The sequence below is a fragment of the Canis lupus genome, chromosome 26 (assembly GCF_048164855.1).
Source record: "Canis lupus baileyi chromosome 26, mCanLup2.hap1, whole genome shotgun sequence".
In the NCBI taxonomy this organism is placed as follows: domain Eukaryota; kingdom Metazoa; phylum Chordata; class Mammalia; order Carnivora; family Canidae; genus Canis; species Canis lupus.
Genome location: NC_132863.1, coordinates 11,704,502 through 11,729,593, shown reverse-complemented (window position 1 = coordinate 11,729,593; position 25,092 = coordinate 11,704,502). Strand labels below are relative to the sequence as shown.

General features: G+C 40.1%; 1 protein-coding gene and 1 long non-coding RNA gene across 3 annotated transcripts in view; one reads left to right on the top strand and one right to left on the bottom strand.

The window, feature by feature from the left end:
- SPTLC3 (serine palmitoyltransferase long chain base subunit 3) overlaps positions 1 to 25,092 on the top strand; it is a 149,547-nt gene that overhangs the window by 11,361 nt on the left and 113,094 nt on the right. The window lies entirely within an intron of this gene.
- LOC140617843 (uncharacterized) lies at positions 1,282 to 24,207 on the bottom strand. Its single transcript, XR_012017987.1, has 4 exons — positions 24,078 to 24,207; positions 23,124 to 23,234; positions 15,270 to 15,328; positions 1,282 to 3,298 (listed from the first exon to the last, which is right to left on the bottom strand). It is a non-coding gene; the product is annotated as an uncharacterized lncRNA (long non-coding RNA).

The window sequence follows — 25,092 nt, the reverse complement described above, 5'->3', positions numbered from 1 at the left end:
CAAGGATGTCTTTCCTGAAGCTGTACACTTGTACACTTGTTTTGCTTGTGTTTTGAAATAAGGACTGTACACTTTAAGTGTCTGGTGGGTATAGCCCAATACCAAATACAATAAACTCAAATATCACCAGTGCAAAAGCATAATCATTTGAACGCTGCCAAGTCTGATGTGTAATTATTCAACCTAAGGAGGCCTGTAATTTACTGCATTATCTATGAAGAAAGAGCTGACTCAGGAGCATGTGTGTGTTCAGGTGCAGATGTTTTTATTAATTAAAAAAATACATGTTTTTAATTAAATATATTTAATATCTGCCAATTAAATACTAATTTTATCTATTTGTTAAAGTTTCCTTTAACAACTTTCCCCTTGGAAATACTGCTAGAGATATGATATTAATCTAATTAATTGCAAGAAATAAACTCCATTTATTTTTAAATACTTAATCTTTTTACTAAGTATAATCACATTTGTCTCAGTAGGCCTGAATTAATGTAGTTTATCTGGAATTCTGTAGTATACAAAACTATAAATTCATGTGAGAAGGAGTTGCCGCCACCAAATTAGAAACAGATTAAAAGGTTAGATTAACCATTTGAAAACAACAACAACACTGTAAACATAGCTCTGATAAGTATTCAGATTTTTTCTCTGCAATCTACTTTATCCATCACACTGCCAATCTGAATATTGCTGCCTCGAGAGTTTTACTGTATTGGTTGACAGAATGTATGATTTTCAAAAGAAGCTGGAAATCCAAATGGGGTGGGAAGAGATGTGGGGAAGAAAAATATCCTGATTTTTAAGCATTAGCATCTAATCTTTAAAAATTCAAATAGTACAGATTTCAGGGAAACATTGCTTCCAGCCACAAATCTGTAACCTCTGAGCTATAATAAGTAAATAGGATGAGAAAACTAAGAGGTCATTAATTCAGTGCTCTTTTTTCATACATATTAGGGAAAATGAAATGGCTCAGGGAATTTGGCTCCTCTTAATTTAGACTTTATATTTTTAAAAAGCAATAGATGAGTTTCACATCTTCATTTTTATGAGTTACTACATTGACACTAGATCTTGGGATGTGCAAGTTTGAGAAACAATTATGACCAACCACACATATTCCTGACCAAACATTAGGTCCCAAAGTGTTTATAGAAATGTCAGAGAACTGACAATATTTTACTGGTCAAATCTCATCTCTCAGGCTTTATAGGAAATGACATACAAACTTGTTTTTTAAAAGATTTTATTTTTTCATGAGAGAGAGAGAGAGGCAGAGACACAGGCAGAGGGAGAAGCAGCTCCATGCAGGGAGCCTGACGTGGAACTCAATCTCTGGTCTCCAGGATCAGACCCTGGGCTGAAGGCAGCGCTAAGCTGCTGAGCCACCAGGGCTGCCCCAAACTTTTCATTAGACAATGCAATCGTAAGTCCTGGTCACTATTATTGTTCTCTAGATATGATATAACTGGGCCTTCAAAAGTTGCACAAGAAAAAGTCTATATGCAAGTCATGATTATCCTCATAGCTACAAGTTATACCTGACTGTTCTTTCTCTGCCATGTGGGGCTTAGCCTTCTGGAAATCAAAATTCCTCTTGTGAAACTGATAGATACCTCCTATGGAAGGATAAATAAGTCCATAATCACGAAGTTTTCCATGTAGAGAATTCATGCCTTCCCTGACTTTCTCAGATTCCCAGGTTATCAACCTCAGCCCTGGAGTGCCTTTATTAATTAGGCTACATCTGTTCTCACAACCCAACCAGAAAAACCAGCAAATCAACCTCTCCAGAGAAGATAGGGTAAGAGATCCACAGGTTGATTCACCAAAGAAAGAAAAACACACATAACCCCAAGCCATTCTACAACATTTTGTCTTTTACAACACTACAATGCATTCATGTATCTTTAACTATAAAACTACTCTTAAATTCTCCCCTAAAACCTTGAGTAAAACTTAACTCAAAGTTAAAAAGGTATTTCTTTTCTGGTGGTTTCCATACCCAAGCACCCCAGCACCCCTCAGGATTTCCCAGAAAATCACTTAAAGAGGAATAGATAGCAGAAAGACCAATAGCTTCAACATCAGATAGAACTGGGTTTGAGTCCCACTCTGCCCCTTACTAGCTGTGCCACATTGAGCAGATGGCCTCATGTCTCTGATCCATATCCCACAAGGCAATGATGAGGATTAAATGAGGTAGAATATGTAAGGCTCCCCATGACTATCAGATATATAGTAGATAGTCAGTAAATGGTAGCTATTATGTATTAAAGTTGGCCTACAGTCGTCTGTTTCTCCTCTACAACTATTCTAAGAGTGTTCAGGGCAATGCCTGGTATATAATAGGTACCCAATAAATGATAGTTCTAAACCCTCAAATTCCACCATCCAATGGTGGCTTCTCAAGACCTCATTTTTCTTGGCCTGTCACCAGCATCTGAAGCAAGTAATCACCCCGTCCTCCTTAAAGCATGTTCTTCTCTTGGCTTCTAGGATATAACACTCATCTATCACTCACCATTCCTTTATGGAAACTATAAAGGTTTCTCTTCATCTCCTTGGCTTTTAAACAATGGAGCTGCCCAAGGCTCAGAATTTTCATTCTCTGTTCTGACTGTGTTTCTGACATGATGATCTGATCTTGTCTTATCAATGTGTGTGTGTGTGCGCACGCGCGTGCGTATCTATGTCATTTCCAACTACCTACTTTCCATTTGGGTAATCAAAAGGCAACTTCAACTTACCATGTCCAAAACTGAGCTCCCACCCTCTACCTTCAAACCTGCTCCCCTTATATAGTCTTTCCTGTCCCAGGAAGTGACAACTCTGTTCTTCCAGTGGCTCAAATCAAAACTTGAGCATCATTCAAAACTTTTCTCTCTCATTTGACATTCACTCAGCAAATTCATGATCCTGTTTCCACAGTATACCCAGAATCTACTTTCGACCTCCCCACAGCAAGCACACTAGTCTCAGTCACCATTACTTCTCATCTGGATTGTTACAGCAGGCTCACCTCTTCTCTCTGTGTTCCAGTTACCTATTGCTGTATAAACAACCATCCCCAACACATAGTGACATTAAACAATAATCATCTTATTATGCTCACTGATTCTGCTGGTCAGGAATTCAGAAAAGACACACCAGGACAGATTTTTCTTTCTGTTCCATGATATCTGGGGCTTTGACAGGGATGACTCTACTAGCTGGATCTGGAACAGCTGGTCCAGAAGGATCTGTCTCCCAGATGGCTTCCTCACTCCCATGTCTAGCATCAGGGCTGGAATAGCTGAAAGAAAGGACAAATAGGGATTGCCAATGTGGCAGGGGGGCTTTAAGAGTGTTTTCTAGTAAATGGAGTAGAAATCCCGTGGCCTTTTGTGACCTAGCCCCAGAGCTCAGCTTTACTTCTACCCTACACTATAGGTTGAAGTAGTCACAAGCAAGCCCACCTGATTCAAGGGAAAGGGACCTCCTCCTACCCCAACTTCTTAATGGGAAGAATATCAAAGAATTCATGGACAAAATTTAAAACCACCATATTCTGCTTCTACCTCTGCCTTCCCTTCCATCACCACCAGCAAGGCTGTTTTCAGTAGAATAGCCAGAGAGATCTAGTCGAAATGAAATCCAGAATGTCACTCTTGCTCAAATCCTTCTCATGGCTTCCATCTTACTCAAAAGACAAAATCCTTCTAATGGCGATAAGGCCTCATGGCTTGGTCCTCTCTGACTCACCTCCTGCTTCTTTTTCCATTGCCTAATCTATTCCAGCCACACTGGAGCAAGCAGGCCACACATCCTGCTTCTGGGGACATTCACTCTTCCTCTCCTGTATGTACTTCCTAGACATCCACATGCCTGCACCCTCCCTGCCCTCAAATCCTCACTCAGATGTTACCCTCTCTATGAGATATAAGCTCACGACCCTATCTAAAATTGCAAGTCTTCTCACCACCTCTCTCCCCTTCCTGATTTTTTTCATTAGTCCTTAACCCTGTACACAGACACAGACACACACATATATACACCATGCTAATTGATATCCTTGTCTGCCTCATCTTCTAAATATAAGCACCATGTGAGCAGGGATTTCTGTCTTATTCACAGCTGGATCCCCAGCACCTAAACCAGAGTCTGTACATAGTAAGTGCTCAATAATATTTGTGGAATGAATAAAGACTGTCTATTTGTACTAATCTATTGTAAGAATTCTCATTTCAGCTTATTTTGTTTGCTATTTAAATTGCCATTTGCTGTCCATATGTCTAGTACTTTAAAATATGGAGCAAGTCCCAATTAATGTGATATATAGGCTTCTTTGTAAATTTCAAAGTATAAAACCTCTTATTGATTAATTTACAGGTCTCCTAACCTTTGTTGGAGAACATGGATACTATTCACTGTCCTCTTTTTAAAAATCACCAAATCACTAGATTATTTTGTACAACCAGGTAGCTACATGCTTTTATACTGATATCCAGATATTATATGTACTCTAAGCCTGGGGTCAGGGAACATGCTTTAAGCAAGTGGAACTTTTTGAAGAAAATGAAAACAGATATTAAATATCACCATCCTGATGATTCCTGCCTCTTAGTATGAGATGAAACATACCTGGATTAGAGAGAAAATGACAAATACCACAGGGTATATAATAAGCCTGTCATCTGGTTTTAATAAACTCTGCAGTCTTAGGGTTGAATATCCAAAAAAAAAAAAAAAAAAAAAGTCAGTACAGTCTCTTCTCCCACCAATATCCCTATATATGAGATGATTTTTAAGTTTCATGTAACAAAATTGTATATCGCACTACATGCTAAGAACCTTACAAATACTAACTCACTTGTTCCTCACAACAATTTATGAGTTTGATACTCTTACTATATCCCATTTTTTTAGATGAGTCAGCTCATCAAACAAAAATTAAGTCAATTTGCCTAAGATTAAACCTCTAGTTAGTAGTTCAGGCTGGCCCCAGGTTCTGTGTTTTTATAACTAGAAAAAAAAAAAAAAACCACCTTTTTCTCAAATGTCTTATTGTGAATATTTGTAAAATCACATAAAAATTAAAGGAGTTCTACAGTAAATATTCGTATACCTACCACCTAGATTCTCCAATTAATATTTTATTATATTCGTTTTATTACATGTCTATCATCTATCCATTCCTCTATCAATCCTTTTGTTTTATGCATTTCAAAGAAAGTTGTACAATCAGTACACTTCACCCCAAATCTTTCTGCATGCATATTATGTGGCTTCAATACTTGTCTACAATACTTGTCTACTCTTTCTTTTGAGGTAAAGTCTACACATAATGAAATGCACAAATCTGAATTACACCACTCAGTGGATTTTGACCTACATTGCCTTTTGGTTGTTCTTCCTGGGAAAAGTTTCATAATATAGTTTTGACTGTGAAAATATGTTATAAAACTGTCCACTTAACACTGGGGAGTTTAACCTCTGGACAAAATGTAACCAAACCAAATGAGAGTTCATCCACCCGGTATATAGCAAGCCAAGAAAACCTGCCACAGAGCTTTGGCTCTAAAGGAAGATGAGCTATTCCTTAGTGTGGTGTCACCCAGGAGAACAAGGACCTAATGCTCAAAAATTCCAGACTCCCTGATGGTGTACAAGTCAGGGTTTTTAAGGGCAAAACTGGGAGCAAGTATCTTCTGGGAAGGGGACACTGTTGATTGGAGTTCCATGAAGTCATGTTAATAGATGTTACCTAGTTGCTTTTAGTGCCCCTCTATTTGGTTCCATGGAGGTCTATTGCCTCTCAAAAGACTTGGAATCTGACCTTATGTTCTTCATGTTGGGTATTCCATTAGGTACATCTGGTGCTTGTTGTTCAAGACTGTGCTTCCTATATGTGCTCAAACTAACTACTTGTATGTGCCTAAGCTAGTGGGATTGCATTTCTGTATGTTCCTTTGAATGATAAAAAGCATTCCTATCTCTTGACTCTGAATCTACATGTTCCCTAGCTGGTCCATTCATAGGAGTGAATGATATCACTCCTATGTTCATTCTTCCATTTGAACTAGCAAGATAGTTGTGGATTCAAAAAGAAGTGAGAAATGTATAAATTGGCATCTCATGAGGTAAAGGAAAGGCTCGATAGAAGGCTTGTCTGAGAAACTCTCCTCTTGTATATATAGAATTCCAAAGGGATTAAGAGCCATTTTCCTTTTTTGACCTTAGTATAATCCATCTGGCAGAAAGGGAATTTAGTTTAGAAATCCCTACAGTTCTATCCATCCCTTGTCTTCTTACAGATGGAGGGATGAAGGTCAACACGGCTAAGTAATTACCTCCAAGGTCACACCAGTGTAAGGATCCCCTGCCACACACAAATAGCTAGGGACCACAATATTTGAAAACTCAAAGTGGTATCTGTTATTTCAAATTCGTTAGCTTCCCATTTCAAAATTAATATCGCAAAAATTGCATTTGTCTCATGTAAGAAGTAAAGGCATCTCTTTTCCTATTTCCCAAAATAAAAGCCACACATGGAAAGCTTCCTTTTTCGTATCTGAGAACATCATGTTAGAGAAACCACTATTAATTAAAGTGAATGTTTGCTACCACATGTGTTTATGCTTTTTGAAATAGTATTGTTAATCTTCACAATGGGCTTTCGAATTTCACACATAAGGATTCAAGGTTTGAATCACTCACATGGCTGGTAAGTAGTGGAACCAGGATCATCTGACTCCTAATGTCACATAACCTGTTGCCACACCCCACAGGCCTGCTGCTCTAATAAGCTAAATTCATCACTTAGAGATTGGGAGTAGGACTTGCCCTTGGCACTGTGTAGGCTTGAATTCTAGCCTCCTGTTAGTACCTCTGTGATCTTGGGAAAATGGCATAATCTCTCTGTGCCTCAGTTTCCCCATCTGGAAGTGAGGGCCAGTTGCCCACAGTTGTAAATGGCTTGACAGCACACTCTTCACTGGTTTCCTTCCCTTCCCTGTCTCATTCCCCCTCTCTACCAATGCTTCCTGGGGTCACCTTCTAGATAAGCAACTTGCATTTGAATCCTTTCCTCAGGGTCTGCTTCTGGGGAACCTGAAATTAATGATTTCTTAAACACTTAACCAATTCTTTGCTCTTTTAACCTTCAGCATCAACTACCCAGATCCTTATAACTGTACAATCAGCCTATATCCAGATCTTACTGGACCTGCACATCAATGCTGTGAAGTAGACAGAATGACTGTTATTGGCCTGTTTTAGGGATGAAAAAAACAGGGCTTAGAAAAATAATGAGACCAAAGCCACATGGATGATGGGGACAGAGCTGAACAATAGTCCCAGACATTCTGATTCTCAAATTCAAGGATGTCTCAAAGTCCTGGCTGCAATAGACATTTATCCAGCCTTGATTCAGCACATACAACCCCCTCAACTGCTCCTTGCAAGAACACGTGGGAAGTGAAAAAATCAAGGCATCTTTCTTTCAGTAGTTTTTTTTTTTCCAGTAGTTTAATTCACAAGAAAAAAAGTGCTATTTTTATTATTATTTTTTATGAAGGTAAAACAAAGTTTTATTTGATTTTTTCACCAATTGGAGATATTCCAGATGATCTGATTTCAAATGTTGCTATGGAATACAAATGACATTTAGTCTAGTGATTGGCAGGTGGCACCTCAAAGAGATAAGGAAGTCTCCTGCCCAGCAGTTGTAGATAATGACTTTCCAAAAAGTTTCTTTGCAAATGGTCAAATGGGAATAGTTTTTTTTATAATAAATTTATTTTTTATTGGTGTTCAATTTGCCAACATACAGAATAACACCCAGTGCTCATCCCGTCAAGTGCCCCCCTCAGTGCCTGTCACCCATTCACCCCCACCCCCCGCCCTCCTCCCCTTCTACCACCCCTAGTTTGTTTCCCAGAGTTAGGAGTCTTTATGTTCTGTCTCCCTTTCTGATATTTCCCACACACTTCTTCTCCCTTCCCTTATATTCCCTTTCATTATTATTTATATTCCCCAAATGAATGAGAACATATACTTACTTAGAAGAGCAGCTTTAGGGGGTCAGTCTTTGTAAATTAAAAAAAAAATCCACAAGATTCTAAATGCCTTGAAAAATGTTCAAGTTCTCGCCTAGATGTTTATAGTTGGGCAGAAAAGTGATCTTACATGGTATACCAGATATCACCACTTCCTATAAATCTTTTATTTTTATTTTTTTAACGATGTATTTATTTACTCATGAGAGACAGAGAGAGAGAGGCAGAGAAACAGGCAGAGGGAGAAGCAGGCTCCCTGTGGGGATCCCGATGCAGGACTTGATCCCAGGACCCTGAGATCACACCCCGAGTCAAAGGCTATATCCTTATGTTATATAGCATGTGTATTCCTCAAAAGTACCTTCTTTTGAGCCCTTTATCAACCTCAAGTTCATTTTCAAACACTTAACATCATAAACGCTTGCTTCTGGTCAGTTCACTTCTTAGTTTCTTTTCTGAGTTTGCCCAAGGCAATGGCATTGATGACATGGTAGGAGCTCTTAGGTTCTTGCAACATAGCATGTTTCTCAGTTACCTACTTGATCAGATCATTATTCCTAAAGAAACTAGGCTCCAGATCATCTCAAACATTTGAATGATAATGGCAGAACTGATCTCAAATCTCAGAGAAGCATGTTATCTCATTTTCTAGATCTTATTGACGCATTTCACAATAGGCAACTGAGACTCAAAGAGGTGTCATCATTTGCCCAACACCAATTGAGAGCAAGGCACATCTGTGTCCACTGCTAGTTTCTAGCACCACTACACAACACTGACTTTCACATCATAGAACCAAAATAAACCCAATATGAGCTCTTGGCACTAACACTTTTTGTCACCTCATGCAAATAATGTGGGGTGCTGGGAAAAAACCCACAACTGATTACCTCGGGATTTGGTTTGTTAGTTTTTGCAAGAGAGGATGGCATTTTCTTTAAAGGGCCATACTTACCACTGGTCAATTCTTTTTTTTTTAGTAAACTCTATGCCCAGCATGGGGTTTGAACTCACAACCCCGAGATTAATCACATGCTCTACTGACTGAGCCAGTCCTCCTACCACTGATCAGTTCTTAGCAAGACCGCTGAACCAAATGCCTACAGACTGGAAACAGAAGTACTCCACATGGTGGCCTGAGAAAATGACTCAAAGTCTGAAAAAAAAAGTCATGGACAGGGCCTTTTTGGTTTTTATTGTTAAATGTAATTAATCTTTATACCAATCAGACGACTCAGGCCTTGCACTCATTCATTACTTAGGGCTCAGAAACTATGATGGCTAAAAATTCCTGAATCTCCTTAGTTGGTTTGATTTAGAAGTACAGTTATAAACTAGTCAAGATTAGCCTTGCTCTTGGAGAAGTTAGTTTTTTCTACATTATGTGTCACATGATAAGCAAAATTAATCAGATAATTATAGCCATGACCATGGATATTTTCAGATTTTTTGGAGGCAAAGAAATAAATTGTTATAGTATCATATTCTTGGTGAAGGGGTTGTTTGGAGCAGTATACTTGTTTTTCCAAGGAGCAAAATGTTTTCATGGAAAAATAAAATAGTATATGCTGCCTTCCACGGAAACCAAAGATTTCAGCCAGGAAATGTATATATACTCAACTAATCTCTTTAAGGACACATTCTGGGGGTGCCTGAGTGGCTCAGCATGGATTCTGCATACAATTCTCTCTCTCTCTCTGCTCCTGCCTGATCCCACACTGCCTGTTGGGCAAACAAGCACTCACTCTTTTTCTCTTAATAAAAGACAAAAAAAGGACACATTTTGTTTTCGAAGGCAAGCAGAGGATGAACCAGGTTATAGGTTCCTAAGATGCTCCTGACATGCATAAAATGTGTGTGCTTTTTATAGGGTGACAGGCAGAGAAAGGGAGGAGGATAGGCACAACCATGAACTAGATACTAATAAACGCAGCTGTATCCTTGGTGAGTTTCTTTCTAGGTAGCAGGGCCTTCTGCTTCTTCATGTCTCTGAATGTCAGGCACTGTTTGGTCTAGCTTCACAGGACAGGAAGTTTTGGGTGTGACTAAAGTACATAATTCAGCACCATTGAGGTGCAAGAAAAAAAAATAGATTCAGTTTGATTCAAAGAGAAAAACCATTGTTTGCAATCCAGGATCAGTCCACTGAGCTCAGCCGAATGACTCCCAGGACCACATTTTGTGTGCTTCCAAAAGCCACACCCTTGTTATAACTCACTTATGAGTCACTGGCTGCTTGGCATGGTAAAGAAATACCACAGTGCACACCTCACCTGGTGTCAGAGCATGCCTCCCATGCAGTCTAAGAGACTCCTTTTGATTTCTGGTTGTCAATTCAAAATTTCAGAATCACCTAAATAAGTTTGCTTCATTAAATCTTCTTCCACAGTGAATAAGAGAAAGACTTTAAAATTACCAATCATATGACCACAAATCACTGTAAATCACTGAATGTGGGTGCTCCCAAAGATCTGTTCTTCATCCAGCTTCCAAGGGCCTTTATGAAAACATATCTGATCAGATTCTTAAGCCACAGACTTTCTTAAACTCATCAGTGGCTACCTTGTTAGGATCAAGGCTGAAATCCTAGGCTTGGTTTATGAACTCTGCATAACTTCCCCAGGCTATTAATTCACTAAATATTTATTGGGTATCTACTACATATCAGATGTCATTCTAGGCACTGATATACTAGCAGTGGACAGAGAAGATGGAGCCCCCCTCCTCCACCAGAAATGACACCTGGCCATGCCTGCCCCCTCACTGTCCATGCCTGACAAACACTGTGTTCTCTGCCCACTTCCCATAGTTCTTTAGGCTTTTCCTTCTGCTAGAACATTGTGCCTGGCAAACTCCTACTGATTATTCAGATCTCATTTTAAACACTGTCTTCTTTAGGAAAATCTTTCTCTTTTCCTAAACTAGATGAGATCCCCAACCTGTTCACCCCACAGGACTCTTATTTATTCATCATTTCATTTTTTTGTTATGCATCTGTATTTATATTTAGACAGGGGTTGGCAAAATTTTTCTGTAAAGGGCCAGATTAATAAATATTTTTCAGCTCTGTGGGCCATACAGTCTCTGTTCCAGCTATTTAGTTCTGCCATTATAGCATGAAAGCAGTCATAGACGATACATAACATAACAATACAATATATAAACAAATGGGTGTGGCTGTGTTCTAATAAAACTTTATGTATAAAAACAGGTGGTGGGCCTATTGGCCACAATTGGCTGACCTCTGAACAACAGATCCTGTGGTAATGGAAATGTTGTATAACTGCTCTCTTCCATGAGGTACCATCAGCCACATGTGGTTATCAACTACTTGAAATGTGGTTAGCATAACTGAGGATCTAAGTATCTAAATTTATTTAATTTTAATTATTTAACTTTAGATGTAAATAGCCACATGTGGCTTGTGATTATTGTATTGGATAGCACACATACAGACCATGAGGTCAGGGGCTGTGACCCCCTTGGTCACCACCCTGTCACCTGGACCTAACATAGCAGCCGGCACAGGGTAGGTACTCAATATTTGTTTGCTAAGTGAATGAATGAATAAGTGTATTATGGGATAAATTATCAAGCTTTCTGCTTGCTTTTTACTACTGCTATAAAATTGATTAGATGTTGCCACTGAATACTTCTTGCTCTCTAGTCGTGAAATATTATATTTTTATATGCATATTTTATCTCTCCTTTAGCCCATGAGCTCAATGAACATGGGGCTATGAGAAAGACTCTCTGATTCTTCCAGTGCTCAGTACAAGTACATGCACATAGTAGCCAGCCTTCCCAGAGAGTTTGCAGCTACCAGTACTTCTCTGGAAAAGGTAGAGATTCAGCTGTTAAAGCCATTTTACTTCTGAAACCTGTTTCAATCTGTCTCAAAGGTCTAACTTCAAGCCTTTCTACTTCAACCTTGCTATTGTAAAGTTGAGAAATTCACCTTTGCCCTGGTCTGTCCTGTCTTATAACCATGGAGAAGTTGCTTAATGCCCTATGTCTCTCTTATTAAGTAAAGATAACTCTAATTCTATTACAGTTATCCACCACCTACCTCTTAAAAATATCATGTAAATAAATAAGGTCATGGTCATGAAATCTTTGAGAACCCCAGGGAGAGGCAGTCTTCGTACATGGCACATTATACCTAATCAACAAGATAATAGATGGTAGTGATTCTCAGTGATATTAAATCACTGGTACATTGTTTTCTTTGGTTTATCAGGATACCTTAGTAAAAGCTCTGTGTTCCTCAAGTAAGCCAGCTGCTTGTAAACAGTATCAGAAGAATGCAATCATTGCAGGGTAGTGAAGAACAACCATTTTGTTCAAGGTTAAATTATGCAAATTGACTTTAGAACCTCCCCTCCAGCTATCATCCCAGGTAAGATCTGAGGGTCCTCCAAATATTTCTGCCCTGTATTCCTACCTGCAGGTCTGATAAAGAGGCATCCCACTGAAAACATATCTTTCTTTGACTACTATCTGAAACATAAATTCTAGCTTACCTTGCCATAGAAAGGTCATTCAATTCCAGTAGACTCCATACATCTCATCTCCAAGTAGGTAACACATGAGGTCCAGCCAGAAATCCATGCAATGTTCTATTTCGACCTACCAACAAGTGCCCATGCTGGTCCTCCTGTCCTAGAGGCCCTCTTCCCCTTTCCCAAACTTTCCCAATCTTGGCACCCTCTCTCTCTCTCTCTCTCTCTCTCTCTCTCTCTCTCTCTCTCTGTCACTCATTACTACAACAGATATTCATTGAGCACTCTGCTAGGGATTCTTTACATCCCTCCAAGCAATCCTGCCTTTTCTGTGAATCCTTTTCCTAATCTGGGTACATCCTTTGGAAGCCTACGGCTCTCTTCATGGGCTGCTCTGACCTATTAGCTACCTTCTCAGACAGTAAAGAGGAAAGCTAAGACAATCGGAAACAAACTTAACCTCACCATACCTTGTTCACCAATAGAAAAACAGGATTGGAATAGCTGATATATAAAGATCTGATCTCCTGAAAAAGTTCCATATTTATAATCTTGTCTCTCTTTCTTTCCGACATCTGTGGTCACTGAAGCCTAAGTCAAGTATTTTTGATCATGTACTGCCTAACATACAGAGATGTTCAATAAATCAAGAATTGAATCTTTGAGTCAGTTAATTTTCTGGCTTAAACTTCTCAGATTTAAATTTGAACTTTGGGCAGCCCAGATGGGTCCTGATACACACGTTTCCTTAGGGAGGTGACTCAGTTCTTAGACTTCTCCCAAACACATGTAAGCAAGAGTTAGAAACAAAAACATTTTAACAGAATCCCTATAGTATGTATTCATTAACATAATAGTAGATGTCATAATAAATGAGCCACCAAATCTCAATGGCATAACCCAATAGAAGTTTGTTTCTTGCTTGTGGTAAGTCTAATTGACAGTGATAGGAAGCTGGAGGGGAAAGTGGTGAGGACCCTGCTCATGCAGTTATTCAGAGAACCAGGCTAACAAAAGTTATTCAATATTTAACGTATGGCTTTCAAGGTCACCTTGGCCATCAGCATTCAGATGGCAATAGGAAAGAGAGAGAGGTAGATCATGAAAGAGGTTCTTTTTATGGGCCAAGCATGGAAATGGCACATTCTACTTCTACCCGTTTCACTTTGGTCAGCACTCAGTCACATAGCCACATCTGTCTGCAAGGGATATGGGAAATGTAACCCAGCTGGGAGGAAGAGGAAAAAGAAATGGGTTTGATGAACAGCCAGTCTTTGCCACACTGAACAAACAACAGAGCTAAAATATTTGAAATATTTGAAAAGCCTGAGTGTAAGATAATGAAAGCTATTATTTAGCAAGTGATCCTTTATTTTTTGTCCTTTTATTAAATGACTTGTCTTCTAAAAATATTATTGTAACACAATGTGGTGAATATAATGATGGTGTTATGCCATGAGAACATCAAGCCTGGATCTTTTTCTGAAGTGAAGCAGCCAGAGCTAATCTTAAACCAGAGGCTATTAGGCAGGCAAAAGGTATGTGTATGTGGAGTGAAGAGGGAGGGGCAGCAGCAGAGAACAGTGAAGGAAGGGAGTAGAAACTGAAGAAATTACAGGGAAGTGGCGGCATGAGAAAATTTTGGAGGAGATACAAATCAAGGTGTGAAATGAAATTTTACTGTTGCTCACATAACAAATGCAAGGTAGGAAATCAGATGACTTGAGGCAGGTCAGTTCTATGCTAAGAAACTTAGCTTTATGCTGAAAACCAACACTTCCCAAAGAGAGTTTTTGTCATGGCATAGGTGGATTTATATGGAAGGTGAAAAATACATTTGATATATGCGTTGGATTTCCCAAAGTGAAATGGTTTTTCATTCCATTATTTTAATAGCATTCAAAAAGTGGATTCAATCAGCAAGTATTGATTCAGCACCTATCATGGGAAGCTGTGTGCTAGCAACAGGGAGTAACAGTAGAGGACAAGAAAGATGGCTCTTATAGTCTAGCTTTTGTACATTGTGAATACCCAAGAGACACAGAGATCTTTAGCCTTTCCAAAACCCTTTTTGTTAATGGCCATCTTTAGGGAGCACTTTGGAAATTCTGTTATAAGTGAATTTTAAAGCTAAAGTTGCCTAAGCATCTGGAGATTTGAGGAGTCAGGATAGAATGAGGAGATCATCCAGGAGGTGATTGTGGTTGCCATGGTCTGGGATATAGATGGGTGAGTGTCTCCCCTGATGCTTCCAGTTCTACCTTGGGGATCTTTCTGTCCATCCATTCCTACTGCCTTTATCCTTCCTGCTCTCATCTTTCAAGCCCTTGGTCAACTGCATTCTCATTCATGAAGCTTCCCCTACCTCTTCCAGCCAGGGTTGGATACAACCTCCCAGTTCCCACAGGACTTCTCTGTGGTAAAGCTGTGAACCTCTAGTCCGTCTCTGGGCATATCCTGTCTCCTGGCAGAGCATTTGGTAACATGGGCACTCAGTAAAACTTGGTTTAGTGTTGAGATAGAAGAAAACAATAATAACAAGATCTCTTAGGTATACTTGAGGCTGGAGTTTGAAGGCTGTGTGAAAAAAAATTTTAACCTAAGTCATCACATGGTCATGTATTTCAGTGGCCTGAACAATTTGAGTTGCCTGAGCATCTGTTTCTTTTACCCCAGCTATCCTCCTGGAATACCCAAGATAAGAGGTTTCCACATTGGCTCTTACCCTGTAGAACATCTTATTCCAGGGTTTGCCAGCAGTTAATAATTGATTATATCAGGTGTCTGTAACAAACAGAAATAAAATGATCAGTAAGGTGCTTATGCCCATATTGAACATGACTGTATACATAGAGAATCAAGTGATACACTCTAAGCAGAAGTGTCTCACCTATTTGTAACAAGATGATAGGACTTAGACTAAACTGAGACATAAGAGCTTCACAAAGCATCTCTGAACATTTATGTCTACCAAACACGTGATAGAAGGCTGAGGTGAAAGTACTCATTCGTCAATATCCCCAGACAACTTTCAGGCATGAAGTACCTTCCAAATAAGGTAGAATTGTGTACTTTCATCATTCTTTATTTTTTAAATTATTTTTTATTGGAGTTCAATTTGCCAACATATACCATATTGCCCAGTGCTCATCCCGTCAAGTGCCCCCTTCAGTGCCTGTCACTCAGTCACCCCAACCCCCACCTACCTCCCCTTCCACTACCCCTGTTTGTTTCCCAGAGTTAGGGGTCTCTCATGTTCTGTCACCCAAACTGATATTTCCAACTAATTTTCTCTCCTTTCCCCTTTTTTCTTTTTCACTATTTTTTATATTCCCCAAATGAATGAGACCATATAATATTTGTCCTTCTCCGATTGACTGACTCAGCATAATACCCTCCAGTTCCATCCATGTTGAAGCAAATCGTGGGTATTTGTCGTTCCTAATGGCTGAGTAATATTCCATTGAGTGTATAGACCACATTTTCTTTATCCATTCATCTTTCAATGGACACCGAGGCTCCTTCCACAGTGTGGCTATTGTGGACATTGCTGCTATAAACATCGGGGTGCAGGTGTCCCGGTGTTTCCCTGGATCTGTATCTTTGGGGTAAATCCCCAGCAGTGCAATTGCTGGGTTGTAGGGCAGTTCCATTTTTAACTCTTTGAGGACCCTCCACACAGTTTTCCAGAGTGGCTGCACCAGTTCACATTCCCACCAACAGTGCAAGAGGGTTCCCCCTTCTCCACATCCTCTCCAACATTTATTGTTTCCTGTCTTGTTATTTTTCACCATTCTCACTGGTGTGAGGTGATATCTCACTGTGGTTTTGATTTGTATTTCCCTGATGGTCAGTGATGCGGAGCATTTTCTCATGTGCTTGTTGGCCATGTGTAGGTCTTCCTCTGTGAGATTTCTGTTCATGTCTTTTGCCCATTTCATGATTGGATTGTTTGCTTCTTTGCTGTTGAGTTTAATAAGTTCTTTATAGATCTTGGATACTAGCCCTTTATCTGATAGGTCATTTGCAAATATCTTCTCCCATTCTGTAGGTTGTCTTTTAGTTCTGTGGACTGTTTCTTTTGCTGTGCAGAAGCTTTGTATCATGATGAAGTCCCAATAGTTCATTTTTGCTTTTGTTTCCCTTGCCTTCATAGATGTATCTTGCAAGAAGTTGCTGTGGCCAAGTTCAAAAAGGGTGTTTCCTGTGTTCCCCTCTAGGATTTTGATGGATTCTTGTCTCACATTTAGATCCTTCATCCATTTTGAGTTTATCTTTGTGTATGGTGTAAGAGAATGGTCTAGTTTCCTTCTTCTGCATGTGGATGTCCAATGTTCCCAGCACCATTTATTGAAGAGACTGTCCTTTTTCCAGTGGATAGTCTTTCCTGCTCTGTCAAATATTAGTTGACCATAGAGTTGAGGACCCATTTCTGGGTTCTCTATTCTGTTCCATTGATCTATGTGTCTGTTTTTGTGCCAGTACCACACTGTCTTGATGATCACAGCTTTGTAGTACAACCTGAAATCTGGCATTGTGATGCCCCTGGCTCTGGTTTTCTTTTTTAATATTCCCCTGGCTATTGGGGGCCTTTTCTGATTCCACACAAATCTTAAGATGATTTGTTCCAACTGTCTCAAGAAAGTCCATGGTATTTTGATAGGGATTGCATTGAATGTGTAAATTGCCCTGGGTAGCATTGACATTTTCACAATATTAATTCTTCCAATCCATGAGCATGGAATATTTTTCCATCTCTTTGTGTCTTCCTCAATTTCTTTCAGAAGTGTTCTGTAGTTTTTAGGGTATAGATCCTTTACCTCTTTGGTTAGGTTTATTCCTAGGTATCTTATGCTTTTGGGTGCAATTGTAAATGGGGTTGACTCCTTAATTTCTCTTTCTTCAGTCTCATTGCTAGTGTATAGAAATGCCACTGATTTTGGGGCAATGATTTTGTATCCTGCCACACTGCCGAATTGCTGTATGAGTTCTAGCAATCTTGGGGTGGAGTCTTTTGGGTTTTCTATGTACAGTAAGTATCATGTCATCGGCAAAGAGGGAAAGTTTGACTTCTTTGCCAATATGAGCCTTTATATCTTTTTGTTGCCTGATTGTTGAGGCTAGGACTTCTAGTACTATGTTGAATAGCAGTGGTGAGAGTGGACATCCCTGTCGTGTTCCTGATCTTAGGGGAAAGGTTCCCAGTATTTCCCCATTGAGAATGATATTTGCTGTGAGCTTTGTGTAGATGGCTTTTAAGATGCTGGGGAATCTTCCCTCTATGCCTACACTCTGAAGAGTTTTGATCAGGAATGGATGCTGTATTTTGTCAAATGCTTTCTCTGCATCTATTGAGAGGATCATATGGTTCTTGCTTTTTCTCTCGTTGTTATGATCTATCACATTGATTACTTTACAAGTGTTGAATCAGCCTTGCATCCCGGGGATAAATCCCACTTGGTCATGGTGAATCATCTTCTTAATGTACTGTTGGATCCTATGAGCTAGTATCTTATTGAGAATTTTTGCATCTGTGTTCACTGGGGATATTGGTGTATAATTCTTCTTTTTGGTGGAGTCTTTGTCTGCTTTTGGAATTAAGGTGATGCTGGCCTCATAGAACAAGTTTGTAAGTATCCCATCTCTTTCTGTCTTTCGGAACAGCTTTAGTAGAATAGGTATTGTTTCTTCTTTAAGTGTTTGATAGAATTCCCCTGGGAAGCCACCTGGCCCTGGACTTTTGTGTCTTGGGAGGTTTTTAATGACTGCTTCAATTTCCTCCCTGGTTATCAGCCTGTTCAGGTTTTCTATTTCCTCCTGTTCCAGTTTTGGTAGTTTGTGGTTTTCCAGAAATGCATCCATTTGTTCTAGATTGTCTAATTTATTGGTGTATAGCTGCTCATAATATGTTTTTAAAATCGTTTGTATTTCCTTGGTATTGGTGGTGATCTCTCCTTTTTCATTCGTGATTTTATTAATTTGAGACTTTTCTCTTTTGCTTTTAAGAAGGCTGGCTAATGGTTTCTCTATCTGATTTATTCTTTCAAAGAACCAACTCCTGGTTTTGTTGCTCTGTTCTACAGTTCTTCTGGTCTCTATTTCATTGAATTCTGCTCGAATCTTTATTAACTCTCTTCTTCTGCTTAGTGTAGGTTTTATTTGCTGTTCTTTCTCCAGTTTCTTTAGGTGCAAGTTTAGCTTTTGTATTGAGTTTTTTCCAGTTTTTTGAGGGAGGCTTGTATTGTGATGTATTTCCCTCTCAGGACTGCTTTTGGTGTGTCCTAAAGATTTTGAACCATTGTATCTTCATTCTCATTAGTTTCCATGAATCTTTTTATTTTTATTTTTATTATTTTTTTAATCTGGTCTAAAAATCCATGTGATGATCTTTATTATTTTTAATAATAAATTTATTTTTTATTGGTGTTCAATTTGCCAACATACAGAATAACACCCAGTGCTCATCCCGTCAAGTGACCCCCCTCAGTGCCCATCACCCATTCACCCCCACTCCCTGCCCTCCTCCCCTTCCACCACCCCTAGTTTGTTTCCCAGAGTTAGGAGTCTTTATGTTCTGTCTCCCTTTCTGACATTTCCCACCCATTTCCTCTCCCTTCCCTTCTATTCCCTTTCACTATTATTTATATTCCCCAAGTGAATGAGAACATATAATGTTTGTCCTTCTCTGATTGACTCATTTCACTCAGCATAATACCCTCCAGTTCCATCCATGTTGAAGCAAATCATGGGTATTTGTCATTTCTCATGGCTGAGGAATATTCCATTGTATACATAGACCACATCTTCTTTATCCATTCATCTTTCGATGGACACCGAGGCTCCTTCCACAGTTTGGCTATTGTGGACTTTGCTGCTATAAACATCGGGGTGCAGGTGTCCTGGCGTTCCGTGAATCTTTTTAATTCTTCCTAATTTCCTGGTTGACCCTTTCATCTTTTAGCAGGATGGTCTTTAACCTCCACGTGTTTGAATTTCTTCCAAATTTCCTCTTGTGATTGAGTTCTAGTTTCAAAGCATTATGGTCTGAAAATATGCAGGGGCCAATCCCAATATTTTGGTATTGGTTAAGACCTGATTTGTGACCCAGTATGTGGTCTATTCTGGAGAAAGTTCCATGTGCACTTGAGAAGAATGTGTTGCGTTTGGATGTAAAGTTCTGTAAATATCTGTGAAATCCATCTGGTCCAGTGTATCATTTAAAACTCTCATTTCTTTGGAGATGTTGTGCTTAGAACATCTGTCATTTGTAGAAAGCGGCGGTGTTAAAGTCTCCCAGTATAAGTGTATTATTATCTAAGTATGTCTTAACTTTGGTTATTAATTGATATACTTGGAAGCTCCCACATTAGGGGCATAAATATTCATGATTGTTAGGTCCTCTTGTTGGATAAATCCTTTAAATATGATATAGTGTCCCTCTTCATCTCTTACTAAAGTCTTTGGTATAAATTTTAATTTATCTGATATTAGGATGGCTACCCTTGCTTTCTTTTGAGGACCATTTGAATGGTAAATGGTTCTCCAACCTTTTATTTTCAGGCTGGAGGAGGTGTCCTTAGGTCTAAAATGAGTCTCTTATAGACAGCAAATAGATGGGTCTTGCTTTTTTATCCAGTCTGAAACCCTCCGTCTTTTGATGGGGTCATTAAGCCCATTCACATTCAGAGTTACTATTGAAAGATATGAATTTAGTGTCATCATAATACCTATTCAGTCCCTGTATTTGTCGATTGTTTCTTTGGACTTCCTCTTTCTTTTACAGAGCCCCCCTTAATATTTCTTGCGGAGATGGTTTGGTGGTCACATATTCTTTCAGTTTCTGCCTATCTTGGAACCTCTTTATCTCTCCCTCTATTCTGAGTGAGAACCTTGCCGGATAAAGTATTCTTGGCTGCAGGTTCTTCTCATTTAGGACTCTGAATATATCCTGCCAGCCCTTTCTGGCCTGCCAGGTCTCTGTGGAGAGGTCTGCTGTTAATCTAATACTTTTTCCCATATAAGTTAGGGATCTCTTGTCTCTTGCTGCTTTACGGATTTTCTCTTTATCTTTGGAATTTTCAAGTTTCACTATTAAATGTTGCAGTGTTGAACGGTTTTTATTGATTTTAGGGGGGATCTCTCTATCTCCTGGATCTGAATGCCTGTTTCCCTCCCCAAGTTAGGGAAGTTCTCAGCTATGATTTGTTCAAATACACTTTCTGGTCCTCTGTCTCTTTCGGTGCCCTCTGGAACCCCAATTAAACATAGATTTTTCCTTCTGATGCTGCCATTTATTTCCCTTAACCTTTCCTCATGATCTTTTAATTGTTTTTCTCTTTTTTCCTCAGCTTTCTTCCTTGCCATCAACTTGTCTTCTATGTCACTCACTCATTCTTCTACTTCATTAACCCTTATCATTAGGACCTCCAGTTTGGATTGCATCTCATTTAATTGATTTTTAATTTCAGCCTGATTAGATCTATATTCTGCAGTCATGAAGTCTCTTGAATCTTTATGCTTTTTTTCCAGAGCCACCAATAGCTTTATAATTGTGCTTCTGAACTGGCTTTCTGACATCGAATTGTAATCCAAATTTTGTAACTCTGTGGGAGAGAATACTATTTCTGATTCTTTCTTTTGTGGTGAGTTCTTCTTTCTAGTCATTTTTGCTCAGTACAGAGTGGCTTTTTGTACTGGAAAAAGGAAAGAAAAAAAGGGAAACAAAAAAAACAAAGAAAACAACAACAACAACAAAAACAAAAAAAGGAGGGATAACCTCTGGTTCTATATACTGTAAATCCCTCAACTTCCCCTGGAGCTTTCCAGCACTGCTCCATCAAGAACTTGCTCTTCTCCTGTCCTTCCAGCTGGTCTTCTGAGGGAGGGGCCTGCTGTGCTGATTCTCAGGTGTGTGCACCCTGCCAGGTGCAGGGCTCAGTGGGAGCTGTTTATCCTGTAGGACCTCTGTTCCCTGGTGGCCCCAACCCTCCGAGGCACAGGGTGACACCAGGAGGAACAACAACAGTTGTGTTGGCCAGCTCCCCAGCCCTGGAGTCAGCTCCCCCAGTAACTACTAGTCTCCCAGTCCACACTGGCCTGGATGCTCCTGGGGTTGGGGAACGCTGATCTGCACAGCTCGGGGTGCCCGGTGGCAGGAGTGTCCTCACTGTCTTGTGCACTCCCAGCCTCCGCCTGTCCCTGAGGGCAGCACAGGATCCTGGGCTGAGTCCCCCAGCGCCCTGGGATCTGGGGCCTGCAACGCTGGAATCGCTCCGGGGGCTGTAGCCCCCTCCGCCCGGAGCCACCGCCTGAGCTGCTCCCAAGGCCCTGCTGGGTACACGCTCCAGCTCTTAACTGCGCTTGGCCCATGGTGTGTGGCGCACTCTCCCCTGGGGCTCACGTCCTCTGTTAGTGACCCCAGGAGACTGGAGGCTCCACTGCCCCTCCTGGGATCCTGCCCGAGTTCCCTGCGACTGCCTGCCTTTCCATCCGGGAAGATTGTTAAAGTTCCTGCTTCTCCGGGCCTGGGCTTTCCTGTCCTGGAGGCTCTCGCCACAGGGCCTTAGCCTGGCTCCTCGCGGGGACCCCTCCCCCACTGGATTATTTTTTATTTTTTATTTTTCCACCTTCCTAGCTTGTTATAAGTGCAAACTCTTCTCTTTGTAGCATTCCAGATGTTCCCTCTTTAAATTTCAGGCTGAATTTGTAGGTTTTCAGGATGATTTGAAAGTTATCTAGGTAAGTCGGTGGGGACAGGTGACTTGGGGACCCTACTCTTCTGCCATTTTGCCCTGCCCCCTTACTCTCATCATTCTTGTATCATTCCACCTTCATGAACTTTGGGGCTGTATCATTTGTATAAGTGACATTCCAAGGTATTTAAAAGGGAAATAAATGCAACTCGGGAATCAATAAGACACTCAAGTATTTTAGAGTAAAAGTAAGAATTCTACTGAAGAAAGAGCTGCTTTGAATTTTACTACCATAGGGGTGATTATTTAAAAAAAAAACATATATATATACACTCTAGCTATATAATTAAAATATATATATATATATATACACACTAGCTATACACACACACGTACAATAAATAAATGTTTCTTCATTTGCTGTATGTCCTTAAGATAATTTCCAGATACTTTAAATCATTGTATTTTCATCATTTTTACCAGTTAAGTTTGTTTTACTGTCAGGAAGATCCATGGAAGCTCTTCATGGTACCATTGTGGAAATGGTCTCCCCTTCCATAGATTTTTAACCAACTCCCACATTTGAGTACAGCCTAATCTCTAGAAAAAGTCTCTTATTCAAGAGTATTCACAATGGTTCTCTTTCTCTGCTCAAAACTCAGCAACTACACGGTAGGTAGATACTCATTCCCAAAATGCCAGTATCCTTGGAAGTTTGTGTTATACCCAGGAGACCTCAGAGGAGGTCTACCCAACTCTTATAATGTGGAAAATTCTGCATACATTCCACTTCAGAGAGGAAGATGGTCATCTCCTTATCCCCAGTGCTCTAAGTTCCCCTCATCATTTTGTCAGCCCAAAGACTATTTTATTCCCAGACTTCCTACCCTTGTAGTGACCAAAACCTGACAGTCTCTTCATCTTCATCTTGGCTCTTCTTTTCCATGGACCAACCCAGCAGTACAATGGAATGCGCCATGTTCCACAGCTGCCTCAGTCTGAAAATAAAAGCTTGCTTGTGAGTAGGTGGTTAATCTACAGAATTAACTTGAGTCCAGATTTATTCATCCCTTTTTATCCCACTCCAAGTACTAGGGCAGAACAAAAGCCTGCAATGGTTTTTTGCCATTAAAAGGATTTGCCATTTATTTCCCTTTTTGCCATGTTTTTTTGCCCTCCAAAATTCTGGAGGGAAAATTGCTACTGAGACTGTCAATGTCCTTCTGGTCAAAATAGTCACATGTGCTCTTCCTCCCATCCCTTCAGGGGATGGCAACTGTCCTGGCAATTATACCATCTCTTCCTTTTATCTCCAGTTGTCTTTAATCTATTGGGTACTTTTTTCAATTCCTAAATATGCTATTTTCTTTATTCACAGAGCAGCAGCTCCCCACATTATTAGTACCTAAAGCCACCACCTCCTATCTGTCCCATCCTTCAGCACCACACTTCTTCAGTGAGTAGTCACCACTCCTAAGCCCATTGTCTCCATGCTCCCTTTCTCCTTAAATCCTAGTGTCCATAAGACCACTGGGAAAAAAAGGTAGATAAAATCACTTGCTGAAGTTTCCTTGTGAGTGTCTCATAAATAATGGTCTTCTTCAGCTCCAGTGTCCCAACCCCCTACCTCTCCTCTCCCTTGAACCTCCCACCACTTTCTCCCTTACACTTGCTCTGTCCCAGTGGATTTTCCTCCTCCTGCTTCTCCTTATGTGTAGGTCCTGGCTGGAGCTCCATACATATTCTTCCCCTTTCTTCCCAAATATTTTAGTCTAACAGTTTTATCTGTCTTCTCCATTCACAAGATTTCTTGAAAATCATAACATTTCATGAGTACTTACTCTGTGGCAGGTACTTTGTATATATTATCTCATTTAATTTTCAAAATAGCCTTTAGGGCACCTGGGTGGCTGAGTTGGTTGAGCATCTGACTCTTGATTTCGGCTCAGGTCATGATCTCAGGGTCATGAGATGGAGCCCTGTGATGTTGAGTTCCGCACTCTGTGATAAGGCTGCTGGAGATTCTCTCTCTCTGCCCTTCCCCCCGCTCATGCTTGCTGTCTCGCACTCTCTCTCTCTCTCTCTCTCTCAAATAAATAAATAAATCTTAAAAAAAAAACCAACCTTTAAAAAAAAAAAAAAAAAACCAACCTTTTAGCTCCATTGTAACCTTGAGGGCAAGAGAAATTAAGGAACTTGCACAAGGTCATCCAGTTGGCAAATGGAAGTGCCAAGATTTAAACCCAGGCAGTCTTATGGCTGCTCAAGGGCTCTCCACCATCCAGCTCGTCAGGACTGGGTTCAAATTCCACCTCCTTCAGGAAGCCACTCCTGATCACCCAGAGTGATATGATCCCTCCATTCGTGGCATCCTTATGGTGTTTACTTTCTGCTCACTCCCCTTCCTACCCCTACCTCACCTCTCACATGCACCATAACGTTATCAATTCTGGGAGAAAGGGACTGTATTTGCTGCTTTCATATCCCCTCTAATGTTAGCATTGGACTGTTTAAAATAGGTGGGCAGCGAAAGACCTGCTAATTTGAATAGAAGACTCATTATCTGTAAAGTGAGTCTTCCCAGCATGGCCCAACATCCTGTTTATTTCCAGATATGACAGGAATGTAGGAAGTGAACAAACCTCAGAGTGTCACAGTGTTGCAATTGAGCAGGCACTGTAGGCTAGGTTGCTCAGGATCTGTTTATTTTCAGGCCTGTGAAAGAAAAGGTAGGACAGAGAAAGAAAGTACATCATGGATTACCATGCTATGTCAGTCTTTGGCCAGCAAACTTATTAAGCAAGATTTTAATGCTTCATTTACTTTAAAAAGACAAAAATCTCATATTTCAGAATA